The sequence below is a fragment of the Pangasianodon hypophthalmus genome, chromosome 28 (assembly GCF_027358585.1).
Source record: "Pangasianodon hypophthalmus isolate fPanHyp1 chromosome 28, fPanHyp1.pri, whole genome shotgun sequence".
Classification (NCBI taxonomy): domain Eukaryota; kingdom Metazoa; phylum Chordata; class Actinopteri; order Siluriformes; family Pangasiidae; genus Pangasianodon; species Pangasianodon hypophthalmus.
In genome coordinates, this window is record NC_069737.1 from 2,430,662 (window position 1) to 2,454,249 (window position 23,588).

At 38.2% G+C, this 23,588-nt stretch overlaps 1 protein-coding gene and 1 long non-coding RNA gene across 28 annotated transcripts in view; one reads left to right on the top strand and one right to left on the bottom strand.

The window, feature by feature from the left end:
• The window catches only part of LOC113545749 (neurexin-1a), a 314,140-nt gene that overhangs the window by 48,130 nt on the left and 242,422 nt on the right, over window positions 1–23,588 (top strand). The gene's annotated exons all lie outside the window — the stretch shown is intronic.
• On the bottom strand, window positions 711–17,380 carry LOC128317659 (uncharacterized). The gene is made up of 2 exons (XR_008301194.1): window positions 14,412–17,380; window positions 711–12,303 (listed from the first exon to the last, which is right to left on the bottom strand). It is a non-coding gene; the product is annotated as an uncharacterized LOC128317659 (long non-coding RNA).

Consider the following 23,588-nt stretch of genomic DNA (forward strand, 5'->3'; position numbering starts at 1 on the left):
ACAATACAAATGAATGCAAGTCAGATAAATCAATAAAGCATCTCATCAAGGCTATCGTGTTTCCCGTCACCCCGGGCTTTATTGATCAGCGCCGGCTAGACAGCAATGCTACACCGATGAGCTGGGCTGATGGTTTTACCTCCTCGGAAGCTTCGGTGCACAAGAACGCACTCGTAATTAGCTAATTATGAAGTCTGTGAAGAGCTGGATCAGGAGAAATCGTGCAGAGTCAAGAACACTTGATAACTTTTAAAAATTTAAATGCCGAGATTTACACTAATCAGAATGAATTCAATCTGATTTCAGATTCCGAATGAAATGTTTATATGTTTATATCGCAATGTTTATATCGCAAACCAGATACAGTGAAGACAATCTTCATTTATTTTCACGTTAGATGTAATCCAATTCAAAGTTACGGAAAAGTGAGTGAGATTTAGTCTCAACGTTATCATAATCATGAGGAACGAGTGTGAAATGAATTCAACAGAACGTCACCGAGGTGTGATTATTAAACAGACAGAGAGAGGAAAAGAAATTTCATAAATGTAACTCAGGATTTCAATATGTGCCTGAAATTCAGGAACAAGCATGATCTAGTTGTTGAAAATAACAATGCACAGATTATACATTGGTTACACAGATATACTGTATAATGCCACATATATAACATTACCAGCATTGAAGGCTATTGTTTGGAATTAACACAATAAACGATTGTTCTGCATTCTTGCTGAATTCCTGATGAATATTAAATGCTGAACTGATACCGATTTCACGTCAATTCACGTCACTCATCTGCCTCGAACTAATTTTATCACTTATCACGGGTAAGAGTGTTTTTAGACATGAGCGCAATGCAGAGTTACACCTGCTGAAATCCCAGGATCTAAAAGATTGCGTTTATAAAATGGTGGTTAAAAAAACCCTCAATATAGTCCAGTGTTCAACAAATGATTTCAAATTTTATTAATAATATTCACAATAAATAATTCTTCCACCATGTAATGTAGTAATCTTTGGTTGCTAATGTAGTAATCTTTGGTTGCTAACAAAACGGACAAAGCTTTCAGCATTCGCTGAACCACAGCGGCTTAAGTTTGCCGATTTTATTGGTTTAAAACCTGCTGCGTTAATACAGAATTCAGTTATTGTGAAGCGCACACAGATCTTTATAACGTTAGCTAGTTGAATTTAAATGGCATGCGTTAGCTAGCTACACTAGTTAGCTTGGATGGAGTAGGATTGCAGTAAACACCAGCTGTACGTAAAGTGCGTTTCTGTTTACATTGTGTCAGAATAGTTATACGAGTAATATACGAGTGATAGATCGCCTCACACCTTTTCCGATTTCACACCTAGCGTTGACGGTAGACATTTTTCTCACCTAGCTAGCGTTTTCTTCTAGCAGTGAACTCCTCATGCAGAGTTTTTTATCAGGTGCAGGTATTGTAGGAAGATATAGTCCAGGCTCTTGATATTTTCTCACAGTTTGCAGCCTGCTTTGCTTTAATCGCTGGCATTAATGGTGAGATACGTCCAGAACACTGTCGTTTCACGTCATCTGTTTATTAGCACGGCACCGTATGCTAGACTTATGTCAGGTACATCACCTGGTATTGGATGTTGATATCAGAGTATTTTTTATAAGTAAATGTTTGTTATCGATGTTATCCCTAGTCTGGTTATTAGCAGATAATTAGCTTGCATGTAAACATAGCCACTGAGGATATATTTCATTTCTCGTGCAAACCTCCAGATAAGGCTGTAAGTGCTGTTGTGCTGTTCTGGTTCTCCCGAGTTGAGAGACTGGAAGCAGTCCTACTTGCTTACTGCAAGAAAAGCAGCATATATTACCAAAAATAGACCTCATACACACATTCTGTCAAAAATACGCCGCAGCACAACTCTATCCCCGCCTGAATTCCCCCAGAGGAGCTGCTGCACTAAACGCTTTCTCCTTTCGCATGTCGTCATGTCAACTGCATGTTTTTTTTAGCACGTACTTGATGGACTTTGGTACAAGCCCAACGTTCCTCAGTGTGATTTTTTTTTTCCTGCATGACCTCAGCTAAAGATAGCTCACTTCACACTGACGTTATACGCTACTGTCGCTTTCTCGAGACAAGGCATCCAGCTGAATGTCCTCTCGCGCTGATAAATAATTCATAGCACAAACGTCGGCTGTAGGAAATATGGAGACATTTTTACAACATGTTTTATTTGCAAGGCTAGGGATCATGGTTTAATGGTATGGCTAAATGTTAGCTTTATCCTTACTAGCACTGTAGTTTGAAATATTCCACATTTAAAATGTAATGAAATAAAAAAAAGTAATTGAAGATATTTAAATATTATTGTGTTCTACTGTAAAATAAATAACTTTATATTGTCATAGACATTATCAAAACAGCACAGTGCATCACAATCCTCACTATATGTGCTCACTACATAGGGTGTAATATTGAGGGACACTGTGGACCCTGTATAGTGCACTAGATTTCAAACATTTAAGATTCAGCCACAAAAAAGAGAGACTCTATAAATGAGATAGCATTCACTTTATATGTTTTACTTTGTGTTTTATACATTTGTTTAAAAGATATGGGAAGAAATACAAAAATAAAAGTAGTCAGCCAAAAGAACAACAACATTTATTTATATATTTATTTATAAAATTATATATAATTTTCATGGCAAAGGATGTTTTCTGGCATTTCTTTTTACATATTTATCAGTGTAGCATTCCTGTTTGTTGAGACAGCAATGGAAAGGACTCAGAGTTTCTGATTTATGTAAAAAATAATTGATATTGATATGAATATGACTAATACGTTAATACATGTGGAATTTTTTTTTGCTTGAAAGAAATACAGCTTTGTAGCTTTAATTAAAATATATTTGTTAACAGGTTTTCCTAATAGGTAGCTAGTTAACTGAGTGAATTATTTTGTTAATGTATTTAATAAGTAATGTTTTTACTTATTTTTTGTAACTAATTTTTATTCTCAGAGTTCTTGAACTTTGTCTTTGCTCGTCCTCTTTGAGAGCAGTGACAGGAGCGTGTCTTCAGGCTGTTTGTTTGAATGGAGGTCTTCATCTCCTCCAGAGTGTTTATCTAGGGCACAGCTCCTCTCTGGACCTGAGATGGAGTGATATATATCCCCCTTTCTCTGGATAACGGATAAAGACTTACGTACAAAGAGCGCTATCTACCAGTTCAGCTAACAAACTCTGAGCACTGCGGGACCCCCAGCGCTTTTAATGTGTGTGTTCAAGGGAGGCCGAGACGAGATTGTGCCTAAAAATGCCTGCTGAGAACATACATCAGTAAAGAACACACACACACACACACACACATATGCTAAAGGGCTATGAGAGCTCGCAGTTAAATGCAAATCAACAAACTTGCATATTTATTACTCCAGTGCAGTCAAAGACTTGGTGTTTATCGGTACTTTATAACCACAGCGCTGTTGAATTCTGGATTCTGATTGGTCAGAAGGTGTTGATTAATTTTCTATAACAGCAGCTCTGACAGTAATGCAGCTGCAAATCACAGGTTTATATTAATGCACTCGTTCTTAATATGGTCTAGAATTATTTACATCCTTCTAGTAAATTGGCAATCAATCAATCAATCAGCAACAAACAAACAAATAAATAAATCCAGGGATTTTTTTCATTTATTTAAATCAATATTTATTTTAAAGTCATTTTATTATTTTTTAAATATTATTTAAATTATATTTCGAAAATGATTGTCATTTATTTAAAGCAAGAAATCAGATTACAATTTTGAAAAATATCACTTGTTGCTTTTGCCCATTTCCTATTCCTTTGTTTCTCCTCTGAAATTAAGTTCGAATACTTCTATTACATTTTTAACAAATACACAGTCAGGTCCCTAAATATTTGTTATTTTAGCTGTCTTCCACAGTATATTGCAGTTGAAATTAAATGAATAAAGTGCAGACTTTCAGTTTTAATTCACACCATCAATAAATACAAGAGAACCACTTGGAACGCATCAGATCATGAGCAGTTCCTTCCCTTCTCCATACACTTCTCTTTCCATCATTCTGCTACAAGTTGATCTTTGTCTCAGCTGTCCATAGGATGTTGGTGCAGAACTGTACAGGATTTTTTTGGAAGTTTTTCTGTTTTTGAGGCTTACCAGCGGTGTACATCTTGTGGTAAATCTTGTGGTATTTACTCTGGTGAAGTTTTCTCTTGATTGTTGACTTTGACACAGATATGCCGACCTCCTGGAGGGTGTTCACCAGGGAAAGAATTCTTCTGTCATCCACCACAGTAGTTTTCCGTGGTCTTCTGGGTCTTTTGGTGTTCCTGAGCTCACCAGTGTGTTCTTGCTTTTTAAGAATGTACCAAATAGTTGATTTGGCCACAGCTCATGGTTTTGCTATCTCTCTGATGGGTTTGTTTTGATTTTTCAGCCTTGCTTCACTGGCAGTGACAGCTCTTTGGACTTCATATTGAGAGTTAAGAGCAACAGATTCCAACTGTAAATGCCACACTTAATCAACTCTAGTGGGGATCACACATAAAAAGCGCAGTAATTTCTACACCATTCAGCTGATTTGAATGTAAATACCCTCAAATTAAAGCTGAAAGTCTGCACTTCATTATTCATTATTTAATTTCAGCTCCAATATACTGTGGCAGATTAAACAACAATATCTTTACCAATGTAAAAATAGTTGTGGAATGTATTTATTTTTTGTCTAAAATCATGGTGCCCTATTATTAGACCAGATGTTTATTTACCATGTGCGGTTTTTACGTGAGGATTTTTATGTCTCGTTCAGCTGAAAGTCACCGCTCCCGTTCAGAGTGGTTGTTCAGTTCAGTGTCACTGCTCATTGGCTGAATTGCTCCTTGAGAAGTCTAGCATTTACAAATGATCGTTTCAGAGAGGTTTTTGAGATTTTCAACCACTTGGACACCTACAGATGGTGTCCTCCTCTGAAGAGCTCTCCTCTCCTGAAAGAGACAGAAAGAACGAGGAAGAGAGGAGAAGACAGACAGAGGGAACTGTAGAAGCTTGCACCCATCTGCTGGTCATGCATATTTCAACAGCATCTTAATGTGCTATTTAATTATGATAATTATTCTGAGGCCATGCCCTTTCATTGGCACTGAGGTACAAGAATATAAGTGTGATTAGGAAGTGTGAGCGCTGGGTTGAAGTTGGACGAATTCTGAGCTATCAGACTTGCAGAATTCACACTGAATTAAATAATTTGTACTAAATTATAATAGTGTGAGTTTTTAACAATTCACACCTTATAGAGTGCATTTGGGGGAATTTATCAGAGTATTCGTGTGGTCATGAAAACGACACACTGTAAGTGAATTAAACACAATCTGAAAACCGATCTGACCTCGTACACAAATATAATGAGTCAGAGAAGAACTGAATATCTATCTATATAGCTAGCTAGCTAGCTCTTTATTTGTTTGTTTTGTTTGTTAGTTTCAATAAAAAACCCTGTCTTATTAATTTATTTTGAAAAATTCCAATTTGTATATACACTACAAAAGTTCAAATTTACTACCAATAACTGCTTTATTCGTTTATCAATAACATATTTTAAAACAAAATGTATGCTAATACTCGTGACAAGAAAAAAGAGCATTGATTTGGTAGATGCGTATATTTTTCCTCTAAGGAATTTAGAAGAAGATTATATGGTTGCTAGCTGCTAATCAGTACGCTAGCTAAAAGGAAACAGCGGTGTAGCTAGCGTAATGGGCTTCTATGTCACGTAGGCATGTGATTGATCAATTTGATGCAGTTGACTGGCGGGTCTCGGGCTTCTTATCTGAGATGCAGGCGAGATTAGAGAGCTTTACACTCTGATTGGCAAGTGCCAAAGGTTCTGGCTTTTTTCTGCCATGCGTTAATGAATTCATCGAGCATGAGCAAGAGAGCCGATCCCATCAGACCAGACCCAATATGGCTGTTAATCAGCCTCTTTGATACAACGTACAGTCGATCAGAAAGAAGCAGTTTTCTCTGAACTGACGGGTCAGAAGTCGTTCTTCTGTGTGTTGCTAATTTGATGACATTGAGGTGATTCGCAAACTATATTGGATTTATTTGCATTTACAGATGCTGCCCTGAATCACTAATTTGTGTTAATTCCTGAATGAGGCTTTTTCCTGGCAGGGAAGATTGCTCCATGTGTATTCAGTTTCAGTTAGAAGCAGGAAGTGAGGCTTAAGCTTCATTATCAGTGAGACAGCAAACATACAATAGGAGACTTAAATGACTATAAATGTAACTATAAACGGATGAAAAGTTTGACATGACAGAATGAGATGTTCTTTAAAAAATAAACAATTGTAATCGTTGGAAACTTACCATGGTATAAGAATAGTGGTAACAGTAACTCTGCTTCATCACACCACTCCGTCTTTGATCATTTTTCTGTAACAGCACGACAAATATTCCTAAAACATTGTTGCAACATTTTAGGTTGTAGGAATGTTGTGGAAATGTTGTGTGAGCAACATTTTGAAGCAAACCATTAATTAAATGATGTCATAACATTGCAGGAATGTTGCACGCTAACCTTCTAATAACCTGTTGAATATTTACTCAATATTCTAACATTCTCTCTTAACTGCATCTGCATTCTGGCTCGAAGCAAAAATATTTTGCATGCACCTAGCTATGTCTTATTTTAAAGGCATGGATGCACAATCGTTGCCATTAAGCCCGCCATTTTTCTGCCTCTCACCCCATTATGTGGGTGTGTAAACATTTGCACCCAGAGCCATGTTAGAATTTGTGCTGTCTGCTAAGGACCACGTAGAGTTGAGACTGCAAGAGAGCACCACGGAAGTCCTCAAAGACATCAAGGTGGGGAATTGGTTCATTAACGAAGCAGTTCATTAATAAGAGCTCTGGGGAAAATTAATATTCCTCAAATGCAGAGTGCCACTGGGGTTTTTGTGCCCTGATGAAATGAAATGTGGAAGAACATTGCGGCACGGGCTCTCCAAAACAAAAACTCGCACTGAACGACTCCCGACCCACGGGCAAGGTTGAGAAATACGGCAGCAATTTGAAGGCGATTAGAGGAACAATGAGACAATCGATCATTGCTTATGAGCCCTTACCTTTTGATGCAGTGGAAATAAGCATTGTGGGTTTAATGAGGCGAGGGAACTTATATTTCATGCACGTCTTTGGAAAGTCGGAGGTTGAACCACTTATTTGAGGTTCTGCATCTTCACCTGCAGTCAGTGTGTGCAATTTAAAACATATCTGCTCTCGTTGTATAGAAGTGGAGAATCTGTCTACCAAAAGTGAGCAGCGAGAGAGGGAAATAAATGTGGGGAAAATTGGTCTTTCGACTGATGCTCCCCAAAAAGCGATGAGAGTCAGTGCACTTTTCTTTTTTCGCTTGCATTCTGACAGTTAGATTTGCAGTATTTTTCCTTCCTTAAATATCACAAGACCTGGAGGTTGGATTGCTATTTTATTTTTTTCACAGATTACAAACTTCATGCTGAATCTCCAACATGTGGTAACTACAGTAATTCACTTAACTGCTTCAGCCAAAACGTGGACTGGCCGCAATTTCTTTCTTCATCTTTCCATCTTTTCTTTTCTGTTTTTATTGTCTTCAATTCCACACTCTTACAAAAAAAGACCTTAAGGAATGTCTAGCTATACTTCTAAACTATAACTCACATCTTTGGTCAGATGCTGTTATATATATTTATTTTTTTAGTTTTATATATATATATTTGTCTGCAGAATTTAAAATCCCACTAAAGTGTTGAAATCTTTCCCCACCTGTTTTTTTTTTTTTGTCACACTAGAATTGGGGGTAGAAAAAAGATATAATATACGATTGTTTAATGTGATGCTTCACCTCCAGTTGCTCAAGATGCTCACGATTTCGGCATCCAAGTCACCACCTCCATTACTGGTTGGTTGTACAGGCTCAAATAAATATGGCTGCACTCCTCGTGTGATTTTTTTCCTTCCATCTCCACCTATTGCATTAGGTGGATTTCATCTGCTTCCACTTCATCAATTTGGTTGTTTAGAGTTTTGTTAAGCAAGTCACATCCAAAATCATTTCCCTCTCAAAGATGTTTCCAAGTTAGGAAACCTTAACCATCCAAAGACTCCATGAAGAACCCTTGAAGTATGTTTTCTCTATTTTCCTATTTTTCCATTTCCGTATCTGCTTCTCGCACTTCATGATAGTAATGGGCAGGTGCATGTTCTCCTCATACTCGGTAGAGCTTTAATAACGACCTGTCAGCACATCCCAATTAGCACTGTCAAGCTTAAAACATCTCCACACAGTTTTATCACGTTTTTTTTTTTTTTTTTAACAACCATACTGTGAAGCTAAGTATGGCGTACAAGAGACTGCCAATCCTCCATGTGGAAGAGGTAAAGAAAGCATGGAAGTACCGCAGCAGACAAATGACCCAAATAAATTAGCATGAGGAAAATGCTCACAGAAAGTTCTACCTAGTCCAGCACCATAAAGCGTTGCTTGGTTTGTCCTTCTTAGTGATAAACTTGAATGTATTATTTAAAAGCCTTCACCAGAAGGTGTTTTTATTGGAGAAGTCTCCAAGTATAACCCAGTTAGAAAGCAAGATTTGTTGACCATCCAAAGAACCACTGAAGAACCCTTGATTCTAAGGGTGTTGGTGGGTGTGATGGGAGTAAGCCTAGTTTCATCTAGCATCCTAAATAGCATCCTAAAGTTTCTATGTAGAACCATACAATAGTGTGTAAAAGTAGAACCCTTTTAGGAAGCTAAGAATCCCTATTTATCCTATGAACCATTGAAGAACCATTGAAGAACCTTATTTTCTAAGATCATAAGACCCCTTAACTATCCAGAGAATCACTGATGTTTGCCAACTTGTGCATTATTATGGTTTTTAGTCATTAAGATTAGGACAAGTGATTGGTTGCTTGCTGACCACAACATCATTCACTAAAGATCTTGGTCTTTTCTCTTTTAAAAGTGTCCATCAAGATTTTGCAGTGGAGGATGAAGCAGTGCCCTAGTGCTCTTATGTAGCTTGAAAGTAAAGACACTTATGTTCCCATGTCTAATTAGCATTGAGATCAAAACTGTCAAAGCCCCTGAGATGGTGCTGCAAAAACACACTGCATGATGATTGCTCATGGTGAATGCGTTATAACCCTGTGAGATGTTTCCCTGTGAGAAGTACCATGTGGTATAAGAACGTAAAAAAATATCTCAAAGCCCAGGTTTGCTTGAAATCAAACAGGAGAGGAACCCAGGTCTCCCCAGTTCCCGATCCAGTACCTAATCTCGAACCTTTCCACACATAAAAGTGCTGATTCTCAGACAAAAATCAGATCAGTTCTAGGACCAAACGACAGCTAGTTTACAGTCCTGGTTTCAACAGAGGCTTTGGGGCATTGACATCTTGTTGACATGACAACTCAAGTTATGGACCTCTTAAAAAAAAAACTGGAGAGTAATTGCCAAAAAAATAGAAGTTAATTAGTTTACTGGCAATTGCAACAAACTAAATGGAAGCTACATTAGTAATGGTAATGCTAAGAGAACCTTCTTTGATCAGTTGCACCCTCAGAACTTGAATCTTATATTTAGCACCTAGCACCTAATTGTTATCTTTAAAGACATCTTTGTGTTATGAATACATGTGCAGGGATGTGCCCTTGGGTGTGCAAATATGTCCTTAACTCCACAGCTTGTAAAATCTTGTAAACCAGTGGAAATGCTGGCAGTTAAAAAAAAAAAAAAGTTTGTCTAAATCCAGCTCCAGCAAAAGGTATATCTTTGGTCCATATTTACAGCAAGCTCTATCCTAGAGTTACATCATCCTCTCGAGTAAGCTGCTGCACTGGGTATACTGTATATTCCTCATTCTGGATGGCTCTCTTGGGATCTCATTTGTAAAGGAACCTCATAAAGTCAATGTAAAGATTAGAGTGTGATTGATGTCATTCTTGACTACATGGACGTGTTTTTATAAGCATCATGGTTGGATCCATTGAGTCTGGGTTGAGAATGCGAGCTTAATGAAGGCTGAGCCATAGGAAATCTGGTGAGGAGATTTATGCTTTATTTACTAATCAACATTTCACTTATGTGCTGCATCTGCATCTTCTTAGGTAGGGGTGCTGTTAGATTGCATAACCTTTTGGACAGTGACAAGATTTTATTTTATTTTTTTGCAATATTCTGAGGTGCTTGTTAGTTCACGGTTGCTGATCTCTGAAGTACTAACACAATCTCAGTGTGTGTTCATGAGTGTAGATATCATAAACATATAAAGGGATTTGAGGAACCTCTAATGACCCCTTAACACTACTTGTAGGGGTGCAATCATTTATCCACATGTAAGATCAAGGATCTTCCTCAGTATACAGAATAATCCAGTTATGAGTTATGCCCTCTTCCAACTGCATTCAGCTGGCCTGAGATATCACAGTAGTTTAAAATGGCTCAGAGCCTTCACCCTCCCAAACTGGTTCCTATTCTGCAAAGGTGAGACTCGGCTACCAGGTGGGAATTTACTTTGACTTGGGAGAAATAGGAGAAAATTGGAAAAAAGAAAAAAAAATCTGTTCAAGGCCCTGAAGATGAAAAAGTTGCAGGCTAATACGAATATGAATATCTTTACAGTCACTGTGCAAGTACAGCAAGATTCAGTGTGCAATAAGAGAATAGGTAAGAGTATGTAATCCGATCTGCAGACACTCTTGACCAACACTCTTGACCCTGGAAAAAGTTTGCCAATCCCACTTGCTCCTGCAGGCATTCCTGACCAATCCTGCTTATTCTTGAAGAAAGTCTGACTAATCACACTTGCTCCCATTGACACTATTGAGCAATCATACCCACTCCTGCAGAAAATATGACCGATCCTGCCCTCTCCCGCAGACACTCTTGACCAATCCTGCACACTCCCACAGAAAATTTGACCAATCCCACTCGCTCACTCGCTCACATAGGATGTTTGACTAATCCTGGCCACTCCCACAGCAACTCTTGACCAATCCTGGCCACTCCCTCAAACATTATTGACCAATTCCGCCTGCTACCGTAGGCACTCTTGACCAATCCCACCACTCCCACAGAAATTTTGATCAATTCCACAAATTCTCGCAGACACTCGATCAATCCCACCCACAGAAAATCTGACAAGTCCAACCCGCTCCTGCAGATTTTTGTTTGTACCTTTCCATGATGAATGAGTGAACATGGTAACTGCGTCATGCAACATGATTATTACCGCAGCCTTTCTCTGTGAGCTTCATATCTGACCCTTTGCTCCTGCAACTTTTTGCTGATTCTCATAGGATCCCAGTCACAATCCACACTTCAAACCCAATCTGGCATAAGAGCTAAGATAGCTAATTGTGCTGTCAGATATTCCAAATAAATGTGAAATCATTTTGGTTATAATGAAGCATTGATGCTTTTTTGGATTACAGATTGCAATGAAAAAAAAAACTGAATAAGGCGCACAAGCTGCACTGGAAATATTTTGCTGAACAGAAGCAGCAAGAGCTCCAAGAGAATCTGTAGGCAAGCAATAGTTGGCTGCAGATAGTGCAGTGTTTATGTGTGTTTTTCTGTTTATACAGAGCTAATCAGGCGAGCCTTCCCTGGCTTGGTTCCTTAGCTAGTCACTGTGTGGATCTTGTGAAAAGCTCGGCAGGCCGAAAGGGGAAGAGCTGACCTTGTAATATCTAGCTGCCTGCCAACAGAATCACAGGGAAGAAGACTCTCACGGAATTAATGCCTCCCTCTAACAACCGGCTGCTAGGGATAAAAAAAAAAAAAAAGAAGTCCCTTGAGTGACTCGGTTTATATCCCCTCTTCTGAGTTTGTGGCTCCTTCTTTCCGTTTCTTCTTCTTCATATTTCCATGTCTCTTTGCACCTTGTCATTGAGAGTTTATTGTTTTGGTATAACGAGCTGCACCACTCGCAGACTAAGGGCTTTTTGCTCTGTCCAGGGTTTCATATCGATGCACCAGTCACCCACACTCATCCCCCCTGATGGCCAGACAGGCAGAGATGGAGGGCAATCAAGCATCCAGCACCTCATTTCCAGACTGGCTAAAAAAAGAAAAATCTTTCTTGCCTCTTGATGTCTTCCAACCCTGTCACAGATGCATGGCCACACACCGCTGTGCATTTTCGGACCATCAGGCTGCTTGCACACCAAATCCATCAAAATAAGCAGCAATAGCCGTAGTTTCAGGGTGGAGATCATTTTACCTATGTGACCTGGAAAGAGGAAAGACAGCATAGTGAATCCAATGCAAAGTAATATTAAGATATCGGTACCTCGAAAAATCCTCACGTAAACGCTAGAATTATATGTGAAGCAGTTTGAATTTACAGTGCATTTGCCAATTTACAGTTATGATTTACTGATGTTAGAATGGAAAAGCATTGTATAGGATATTTAGATTTTTGTTTTTAGGCTTGTTTTGTGGCTAATTTTATTGCTCACTGGGCTGCTTTTGTCACACAAACCAGGCAACCCTTGATCAGGGTGCACCCAGTTATAAATCCAAGCGAAAAAAAAAAAAAAAAAAAACATAGAAGAATCCTTCTTATGTTTCAAAATGTTAATGTCCAAGCAACCACAAAATTAACTTGGATCCAAAAACTTTGCTAAACGGTAATACCCAATTTTAGCAAGACAATTTTTGCATTTAACTATAGCTAGCTCTGCACTAGCCTTGCTGTCTGCTGTTTTAGTGTAAAAGTTATGTATTCCTGGAACAAACTGGGCCTTATTTGGTAAAGTTGTGTGTATGTGTTTTTGTTTTTGTAGACAGACTAAACTAAAAAAAAATCCTTGCAGAGAATTGCAGAGTCTTCTATTGTTAGATGTTAGCTCATGTCAGAGTATGTTCTGTCAAAAGGTGAAAACTCTGGCCAAATTTTTTAATGTATCACAGAGCATAATTTTTTATCCATCTATCTTTCGTTTTATTGAAAATTATGGGCAAGAAGTGCGTGTTTTTCTTTCAAATGTCCTTGTGCCTATTCTGGTAGTCATGCACTGAAAGACAGTCGACATCTCCTGAATGCACAAAGATGCAAGCCAAATGCTAAACATAGCCACCACATATTCTCTAGTCTTCAGCACACCACACAAACCAAGATCCAAGGTCATTTTTTTCTTCCTTACAGTCCAGGTGTATGATACGTGAGCAACTTGGCCACGTTGCAGGTCTGCAGAAGGTTAGCGTGGCCACCAGCCCCCCTGATGCTAAACCCCTCGTTAGGGGCCGCTGGCGGGACATCGTTTTAATTATCTTTAATTAGCCTGGCCATCACACAGCTCTGCTCTCACAGCATGGTGATATGAGCCAGTGCCATTTTGTTCCTCACTGTACACTACTGCAGAAAGTATGAAGGTGTTAGATTGAAGGTCTTCACTTTTCCAGTGTCTGCAAAAGGAGAGTGTCAGGCATCAGAAAAGTGGCTTCAGGGGTGTGGTTCTTATATCTGAGGATGTGTGTATGTTTTAGAAGTAGAGCTTGCCTAAAAATGAAGAGAGACGAGTATTTTCAGTGATGTGAGTCATCTGAATCCATTCAGCTAAATGATTTGTTCAGATTCGTTCACTGATTCAATCAATTCAGAGTCATATACTGATTCCTACAGTTCAGATTTGTTTACTGATTCTTTCAATTCAGATTCGTTTACTGATTCTTTTATTTCAGATTTGTTCACTGATTCATTCAGTTCAGAGTCATATAATGATTCCTTCAGTTCCGATTTGTTTACTGGTTCTTTCAATTCAGGTTTGTTTATACTGTAAAGCAAAGTTCAATAATCATGAAGTCAGTTAATTTTTAATTTTGCTGTTTGCAATCGTGAAGCCGATCAACAGCACCTGAACAAATGGAATGACTCGGTGACCAATCCTGATTCATGTGTCCTTAGTGAGTCATTTAAAAAAGACTGAATTGTTCGTTTTGGCTGTCTGAAGAAGGTCTGTGTTGTAGTGAGTAGTGTATGGAATTAACACTGATTGGCAGGCTGGAGGTGGGGTTGAAAAGTAGTGTATATAACAATGTATAAGCTACAATAATTGTACCGCTACAGTGCGCAGTGTTCTCCTACATGGCACGTGAAGCTCTGCTTGCATGTTATTTCCAACCATTTAAAATGCAGTACATATTAATTCATGCTTCTCCATAACCGTGTGCATTCAATAGGACAGGAAATGCAAAGAATGTGTACAAATACACTACACGCTCTCCAGAACAAACACACACTGAAATAAAACACTTGCTTATGGGTCCTCGGTGTGTAAACTGCATTGATTCCTCAAGCGATAATGCATGTGTGGTGACATGCGGCAATGTACTCACCTTGAATTATTGCATTTCATTTTTGGTTTGTAGTGTTTACACGTTTATTTCGTCCTCCTGGAATCACATCGATATGCATATTAAAGTTCTCGAAAGGCCACACACTGCACTCTTCCTGGAAGGCTTCCCCGGAGACTGGCATTGATTTTTTAACAGACAACAGATTCAAATGTGGTTTTAGTGTTCTCCAATTAGTTTTATGTAATATATATATAAAAAAATACATTCTTATTTTAATGTATGTCATATTTTATAGTATATACTGACCTGTAGTTTCTAATACTTTCATAAAATGCTAATTTGAAAAAAAAAATACTTGTTTGCCTTGATTGTTTAACCAAAATTTATCAGATATATTTGAAAAGATTAGCAAAGATATGTAGCTAATCTTAGTAGAGTACATTAGCTAGGTAACATGACTCTGCTAATGGTTTTAGCAGAGAAATCTGGCTAACTCTCATGGCTAATGATTCTTTTATTAACACTAGACATGTGATATTTTACTTCATCTCTTAGTAGAGAAATATGTGTCATTCTAGAAAACTACAATATTGACCAGCTAGCTAACCTTGCTAACGATGTTAGCAGAGAAAATTAACTAGCAAACTTGACTAGCTAGCTAACTAAGCTAATGAACGTAGCAGAGACAATTAACTATCGAATTTACTAGCTAACTTGGCTAATGAATATTTGGGCCTGTGGCATGGGATTTTTATTTATTTTTTTCCTGTTAGCAGAGAGATATGTGCTAACAGATGTGTAGAGAATTGACTAGCTCCTTGACAAGCTGGTTAATTTGGCTAATAGGTCTTTGGGTGATGTTTGAAATACACACAAACTCTAATTATTGTTTACTGTTATAGGAAAATAATGAACTATGTGATGGTATTACCAGCCAGAAGTAAAAAATTTTCATATAACAGCACGTCGCAAAGTGTTTTAGTCCTCTTATACTGCAGCGATTTACCAACGTTTACAATTTTTTATATTTTTTATCAATTTATAGTTACATTAAAGGTTGTGGTGTTCCTGTCACTTGTATTATAGCAGCTATTAACAGTTATCCCCAGCTCTTTCTGTTTCTCTCTTTAGTAAATAAAACAAAAATAAAATGTAATTAGAAACTACAAACTTTCCTCTGTTGCAAAACCTTTGATTGTTACAAAGCGCTGACACTGGAGACTCCTTCCATAAATGTTAGACGAACGTCTCTCTAAAGAAAACCTCACCATATCAACCATGACATGCATTTTTTTTTTAATCTGTTATTGTGTAGAGTCCATTGTACAAATTACATAGAAGCTACTGTTAGAGCTGCTGTTAGAGCAAATGAATCAACAGCTTCTGACCAATCAGAACCCAGAATTCAACACAGCTGTGGTGTAATATACCAGCGGTTATGCTAATGGCGCCATGGAGAATAGAATTGTTCATTTATTTATTAAGTTGTTTATACAGTTACAGTCTTGGAGCTGAAACATTATATATTTACACTCTGAGCTAGATTTGGACGAATATCTGATGCATCCAAAACAACAGATTACCAGGAATTAATGATGTGCCACGAAAAATGATAACATGTTTAAATCCTGATATAAACGCCAAGGATTTTATTAACTGTATTAGCTATAATGAGCACCAATATTTTCACAAACCTATTTCTTTCAGAGTTGCCCTGATAACGATTTGGAGAGCCGCCAGTCCGCGCAGATCGGCATGAAATATGCATAATTAAACGATGGCCTCTGCGCCCACGCGCCAGAAAGTGCAGGTCAATTGGGTTGAAGACACCAGTCATAAATCTTTCCTTAAAGTCTGTAACATTACTGAGCAAACTAGGTCTCTGTTTAAAGGGGAAAAAAATGCTCTCAATTAGAGCCTGTCCTTCGTTTCCCCCTTTTCACACGGGGCTGCTGGTGGCTTGACCTGCTAATGGCCGCTAGGTCTGCAGCTGAAAATGTTAACCAGGGTTAACCGGGGGAGTTCAAGCCCTCAGACGAAACAGAGCACAGAACCACAGGTTTTTTTTTTTTTTAATGGCAGAATGAATCAGCGTGGCCTGTCAGGACTCCGTTAAGTGCCATCATGTGTTAGGATGAGGTTAGCTATGCTTGGATAAGCACCAGCTCTGGGAATTTATTATTTTTAGTGTGGCATAAAAGTATTGATAGAAATGGATAAATGTCCTCAATCTGGGATTAGGACTATGTGTACTAGCATCTATCTATCTATCTATTTATCTGTCTATCTATCTATCTATCTATGTTTAAGCTCAATTATAAATGTGATTACTAGCATTCCATATGAAAGTTTGAAAAACATTTGTTCATCAGAATAATGCGGCGTTCGTGGTGCTTTGTAAGTTTTAATTTGCAAGTTGTAATGATGTCATTTTCCCCCTCCGGACGTTAAAAGTGAGAAGTGGAATGAAAAACATGGCTGAAAGTATCTTTTGTTTGCTCTTTTCAGAGCACATAAAGCTCATAAACAGCTACTTCAAGTGCATTTTTCCAGTTACAGGCCTGACTGGCTACTGGTTCTGGTCTACTTTAGTGAATTTCAAACATTCATGCAGCGTCTTGGACTGAAATCAAAGCAAAGCAACAACAGCAGACAATAGCGAGTAGCTTAGAAACAAGCTGATTTGACATCACTCCGTAAACAGAGAAGGAGCTGGGAGTTGAGAAGATGAGTTGATGAGTTGTTGGGGTTGAGTTTTTGGTGGTTGAGGGAAGTTTTCGGTGGTTTTTACCACATAAAGGTGTGGAAAGGTGGTAAAAAAGTTTTTTTATTAAATTGTTTCAATTTTATATTATCATCTTTAATAATTAAATAAATGTCTGAACAAATACAACTTAAAACACTGAGTAGTTTGTAAATCAGTTATGAAAATCTAGTACATAAAAATATACAACTTCTAGTACATATAAATATAAAACATAAAAAATATTTTAAAAAACTAGTCCTTGATTAGCTCACTACCAAAAAACATTTTCTAATCAGTTATGAAAATCTAGAATTAAAAAAAAATAATTTTTACTAATTAAAAAATAGAAAAGTTTAAAAAATAGAAAAGAATGATGATAAATATTGTCACAGGCTGTATTAATGATGTTTTCACAAAAATAAACATTATAGAAATAAAAAAAAAATGAAAATAATATGATGACAGATAGATTTCTGTATTAACTGAGTAATTCTGAATTTAAAAAATATTCAGAAAGAGTTCAATTTTCCTGTCATTGTTTATCAAACAACCAGAAAGTGATTTGTTTCCAATTTAAATGATTGAATTTTATAAATTCATAATAAAATTCCTGAATCTGGGATTATGAAACTGATTACTAGCATTCCTCATGATTTGAGATGGATGGGCCTCTGCGTGTACGTGACACTGTTTCTCTGTAATCAGGGCTCGGAGGTGATGAACTGACTTCATGTAGTTTGATCAGTTCCTTGTGTGCCTTCGATCCCCCGCTGCACGGCTTCCAGATTAAGACCCGTATGACCTAATCATCCTGCCCCATGCCATCCCGCTGCCGTGATTACTACACGCCTTTTCTTCATCTTTCTTTGCTTTTGGCTCCCAGCGGATCTCAGCTGTCGGGACTCCACCGCGCCTCTGACGCTATTACGGCCATTTTCACGTCTTCCTTCTGCTCGGCTGTCAGTCTGCGGCGGTGAGAAGCGGCCGTAGGTGCAGCGCGGCCGTAATGACTTTTCCCATTAAGAATACACCAATATTTGCAGCTGTCTGACTCAATTATCTGCACTGAATGGAATTATTCCGTGGCTCTTTAGCACCTGGTTTTCATACTTCGCCCGAAGGATCTTAAAAAAAAGCAGAAGCGTGACAGAAAATGAAGGAACGTCTTGAATGGTGGTGCAACATTCGTGTTCAAATTTTTGCTGTAGATTTCAGCACGAACAAGGTGCCAAGAAATACAGCACAGGATTGCTGACGTCAGGAATTTTTAAGTAATCTATGCTACATAAATTGAAGGTGTTTCCACCACAGCGCTACTGAATTCTCCATTCTGATTGGTCAGAAGATGAAGGTCATTTCCTCTATAGTAAACACTTACATGTGGAATGAACGGCAAACGTTCCACGTTAAATGCAATAAAAAAAAGGTTTTTTTTGTTGTTTATTTTTTTAATGTTGTTTATTTAACAGTTATGGAAGGAGTCTCCAGTGTCAGAAGTAGAGCTCTTTATGCTTTGTGGTTTCTCGGTAATGCGACAAGCTACGTGCATTTTTTGTCTTGTTAACTTTACGAGAGAGAGAGAGAGAGAGAGAGAGAGAAGTGAAGCTAATCTGCTCTGTGCACAGTGCGGGGTGTGTGTAGGCTATAAAGAGAGGTGGCTTTATAAATAAAGTCTGTTTTGAGAATTTCGACCAGTTTGTACAGAAATGTGGTAGAAATATGGTGTGATATGTATGTAAAGAAATGAGAAAAAGAAGAAAGAAGGAAAGGTGAAAGGAAAATACTCGAGGAGAAAAAATGGAAGAAATAGAGAAAAAAGAGAAGAAAAAAAACAATACAAAACAATTTTTTTTTTAAATCTACAAAAGAAAAGGTCCTTGTTTGAAAAAAAAAAAAACACCGTGGCACGGAGTCTCATGTTACCTGATTCTTAGAGTGACTCGCTGATGTGCGATAGAGTTCGACACGGCTGAGAAAATCCATAACGGCACTTTGAAGGGAAGCGGGAGGAGACGCCGCCCGGCTCACAGACAAGACACAGAGAGAAGAACAGAGAGAGGAACAGAGAGGAGGAGACATGACGAGACGTGAGCGAGTCACTGTGCAAGATGATCGTCAGATCTCCGAGCAGGAATGACGTGCTGGGACGGGAATATCGACCACCGTGATGGGAAGCTCCGGGCTTCTGCCAGAACATCCGTCTGTTTCAGTGCCTCCACCCTGTCATACACACACACACACACACACACACACACACAAACACACTATGAAACAGAATGCCCAGAGAAGGAAGAGTACAGAAGAAGAGAAAAAACGACCGAAAGACAAAAGAAAAATTTTTAAAAAAGACTGGGATTAAAAATTAAAGGAAGATAAAAAAAAGAAAGGGAAAAAAGGAATCAAGAAAGTGTGTGTGTGTGTGTGTGTGTGTGTGTGTGTGAGTGAGTGAGTGAGTGACCATTACAGAGTGACCTAAATCCCCAAATATAGTGTATTTGAGGGACAAATGAGGCCTACGGCTGCCCCCTGTGTGGGACTGTGTGTGTGTGTGTGTGTGTGTGTGTGTGTGTGTGAGTGATGATGACCTACGCTGATGGTCGTAATGAGGAGAGACAGAGAGAGAGAGTTTTTGGCAGAAATCTTCTCCATATGGCTCAGACAGTTGTGATTTGCACGGCAGGTGGCTCGAAGTCTCGGCTACACGGAAGGCTGTGACATTCCGAGACCGGAGCGTGGAAAGTGCTGGGAAGAGAGTTTTCCGAAATGAAGTGTTTGACACTGGTGTGTGTACTTACTTTCAAAATGTCAGTGTGCATGAACTTCTCGATACTTCCTCTTTTCCTCTGTTTTCTCTCTCTCTCTCTCTCTCTCTCTCTCTCTCTCTCTCAGGCTGTGTTAGCGATCTTTACTCACAGCTTGTGTACGGTTTTATTTTTTTTAAAATTACAGCTAACATTTTAAAAGCCTTGCTGTTTCACTAACCGCTTCTGTGCTGCACTCAGAGCTAACCTTCATTAGAAAGAAAGAAAGAAATACAGGAGAATTTTTATTTTTAAAAAACGAAAATAAATTGAGAAAAAGACAAGAATATCTAAAGAAAGAAAGAAAGAAAGACAGATAGAATAACTAAAGAAACCAAGAAAGAAAAAGAAAATGGAAAATGTTAAGACAAAAAAGGACTAGATCAAAAAGAAGAGAAAGCAAGAAAGAAAGGTAGAGAAAAGAAAAAAAAGATTTAGTGCAAAAAAATTTAATTATAAAAGAGAATGAAATAAAAAAAATAGAGAAAAAAGAGAAAAAATAAAAAGAAGCAAATAAAGAAAGAAACAATAACTAAGGAAAACAAGAAAGACAAAAGAATTCAAAATCAAAACAGTTATGAGAAAAAAACAAACTATGAACAAAACAGTTATTTGAATTTAACTCCGCCCCCTAGGAATGACCACTCCCCAAATTTTGAGCACGTTCTTATAATCATAATGTTATCTTAAACAAGCCTGGTAAGTGTTATGCAAATCCACGCAACTAATCATGAGTGACAGCTGGTTGACTAAACCAAGCTCCGCCCTGCCAGGATTGATTGGCATGTGGCGACCATGTTGTTTACAATTATGTTTTCAGTTATGTAACAATGTTTTTGAAAATTATTGAGATCTTTGTTGCCAAAAAGACGCCAAAAATCCTAGGACTAGTTTGTACAAGTAAGTTTCGCATATTATGCAAATGTTATAATTCTAAGTAGGTGGAGCTAAAAGACACCAAGAATCCACTGACGAATGAGAGGACAAAAATAAACAAACAAAAAAAAACGTATTTTGTTTTTTTCAGAATAAAATTAAATTAAATTGAAGTGATTATGTTTATTGGTGTTAATCGAGAAGGCCTTGTTTATTCGCCTTTACTGACACACGTGTTCAGACACACTCACTAATCTCCACAACTGCACAGTGACTTCCTCAGTCACATCTGGATTTTCCTGCAGAAATTGGCAGAGCTTGAAGGAAAGAAGGCTGCCTTTGTTATATCTCCATGATTTCCCAGAATGCATCAGGAGTCAATCACTGACTTGGATTTGAAGCGTGCCCACCATTACTCTGTGAAGCAATCTGTCCAAGTCATCTGGGAAAGAAAGAGAGCTTCTCTCGAGTCGGATTTATGGACGCAGCCGTAAAGCTGTTCTGTTTTCAGCGGTGTAAAAAACGTCCACCGGAATTCTTCAGTCTAATACATTATTGTTTCTATAGTAACAGCTCATAGTACAGTAACTATAGTAACATTTTACAGTAACAGGAAGAACAAAAGACAGAAATGATAGAGAAAAGAGGAAAAAAGGTTTACAATAGAATTTATAAAAATAAAAAGAGAAGGAAATGAGAGCAGAAGGTCAAAAGGAGGACAAGAAAAAAGATAGAAAGAATAACTAAAAAAGTGAAAGACAAATGAGTTAAAAATCGAAAAGGTTGAGAGAAAAAAGGAATAGAGAACAATTTAAAAAGAGAAAAGGAAACATGGAAGGACTGTAGGAAAAATAACTCATAGAAAAATTGAAGTACATAATTAAAGAAAGAATACAAAGAAAGAAATAAAGGACTGAGGAAAGAAAAAATAATTTAAGAAATGGGGAAGAAAGAAAGAAAGAAATTTAGAGGGGAAATATAAAAATAAAAAAGAGAATGAAATGAATGAATGAAGTGTTTTATTCCTCTTATGCCACGGCAATCTGGCAATGATCACAACATAGGTTTATAAAGAATATGTCATAATTTTTATCCATTTATAGTTACATTTAATGTTGTGGAACATCTAAGAAACACGTTTGCGTTGTCGTCTACATTCTCACAGCTGTACTGAAGCACACCTTGTACTAAATGTGAAAATTCATGGAATGTATCATGCTTAATGAAGGATATAGATTTTTTTTTCATGTTCCTTCTCTTTCGCTTTCCACTTTATAGCCAGTTTTCATTCCAGATCCGTAAACCCTCCATCCTGCTCTCACGCTAAGAAAGTAATTAGCGCACGTACATAATTGCCATTAGGGTCAGCGGCTGGTTCACGCTGAGACCAGTGTGTGAGACGCTCGCTCCAGAATAATTGGCTTGAGAGCTTTGCTGTGTGTGATTGGAGTTTGACAGCTACTCGCTGACGATAAGCAGTCCGTGCTGCTGTTCCTGCAGACTTAATGAGCGCTCTCACGTTACGACGGCTCCAAACGAAACCCATGTCGTGCTTCTCCTCCAGTCTGCGCCGGGCGTTGAGTAATGCGTGGTGTTAGCGTTGTGTATGTACTAGCGACAAAACGACTCCATTTATCACTGATTCAGGAGCAGTGAGGACGAAGTGCACGCTCATCTCTTTTCACTCGCCTTCTTTCTCCCTTCACTCAGCCTCAAAATATGGGATGTTAACATCAGTCTGGCCTTGATTCCTCCATTTCAGCCGTGACCCCCATCTACACACACACACACACACACACACACACACACACACCATGGCTCTGAATGATCTGACTGTACACATGGCTTTAGTGAGTGACCTTGAGCTCAGAAACGACGCCCACATAACACCACTGAAGCGCTAACATGACGGAGTGTGCGATTTCCTTTTATAAGGTCAGCGTCTGCTTTATTGATTCTACCTGCCTCTTTTGAAAATGATAGAAAATGATTAAGAGAAAAAACATATTTGTGGTATATAATAAAATAAAGAAAGAAGAAAAAAGAAAGAAAGAAAAAAGACAAGGAACTGAAGAAAATAAATATAAACAAATATTTATGAATATAAATCAAATCAAACAAGAAAAGCAAAATTATATAAAAATAAAATAGAAAGAAAGAAAGAAAAACAAAAAAAAGAAAGAGGGTAAAAGAATGACAGAATGAACCAAACAATAATATAGAAATAAAATAAAAAAAGGAAGAAAGAGAAAAGGAGAAAGAATAAATATAGTAAATTGCAAAGAAAGGATGGATGTGATGTAGATCAGCTCGAGGTTGTGGTGCGATGGAGGAGGAGTGTGATGTAGATCAGCTCGAGGTTGTGGTGAGATGGAGGATGGATGTGATGTAGATAAGCTCGAGGTTGTGGTGAGATGGAGGATGGATGTGATGTAGATAAGCTCGAGGTTGTGGTGAGATGGAGGAGGAGTGTGATGTAGATCAGCTCGAGGTTGTGGTGCGATGGAGGAGGAGTGTGATGTAGATCAGCTCGAGGTTGTGGTGAGATGGAGGATGGATGTGATGTAGATCAGCTCGAGGTTGTGGTGAGATGGAGGATGGATGTGATGTAGATGAGTTTGAGGTTGTGGTGAGATGGAGGATGGATGTGAAGTAGATGAGCTTGAGGTTGTGGTGAGATGGAGGATGGATGTGATGTAGATAAGCTCGAGGTTGTGGTGAGATGGAGGAGGAGTGTGATGTAGATCAGCTCGAGGTTGTGGTGAGATGGAGGATGGATGTGATGTAGATCAG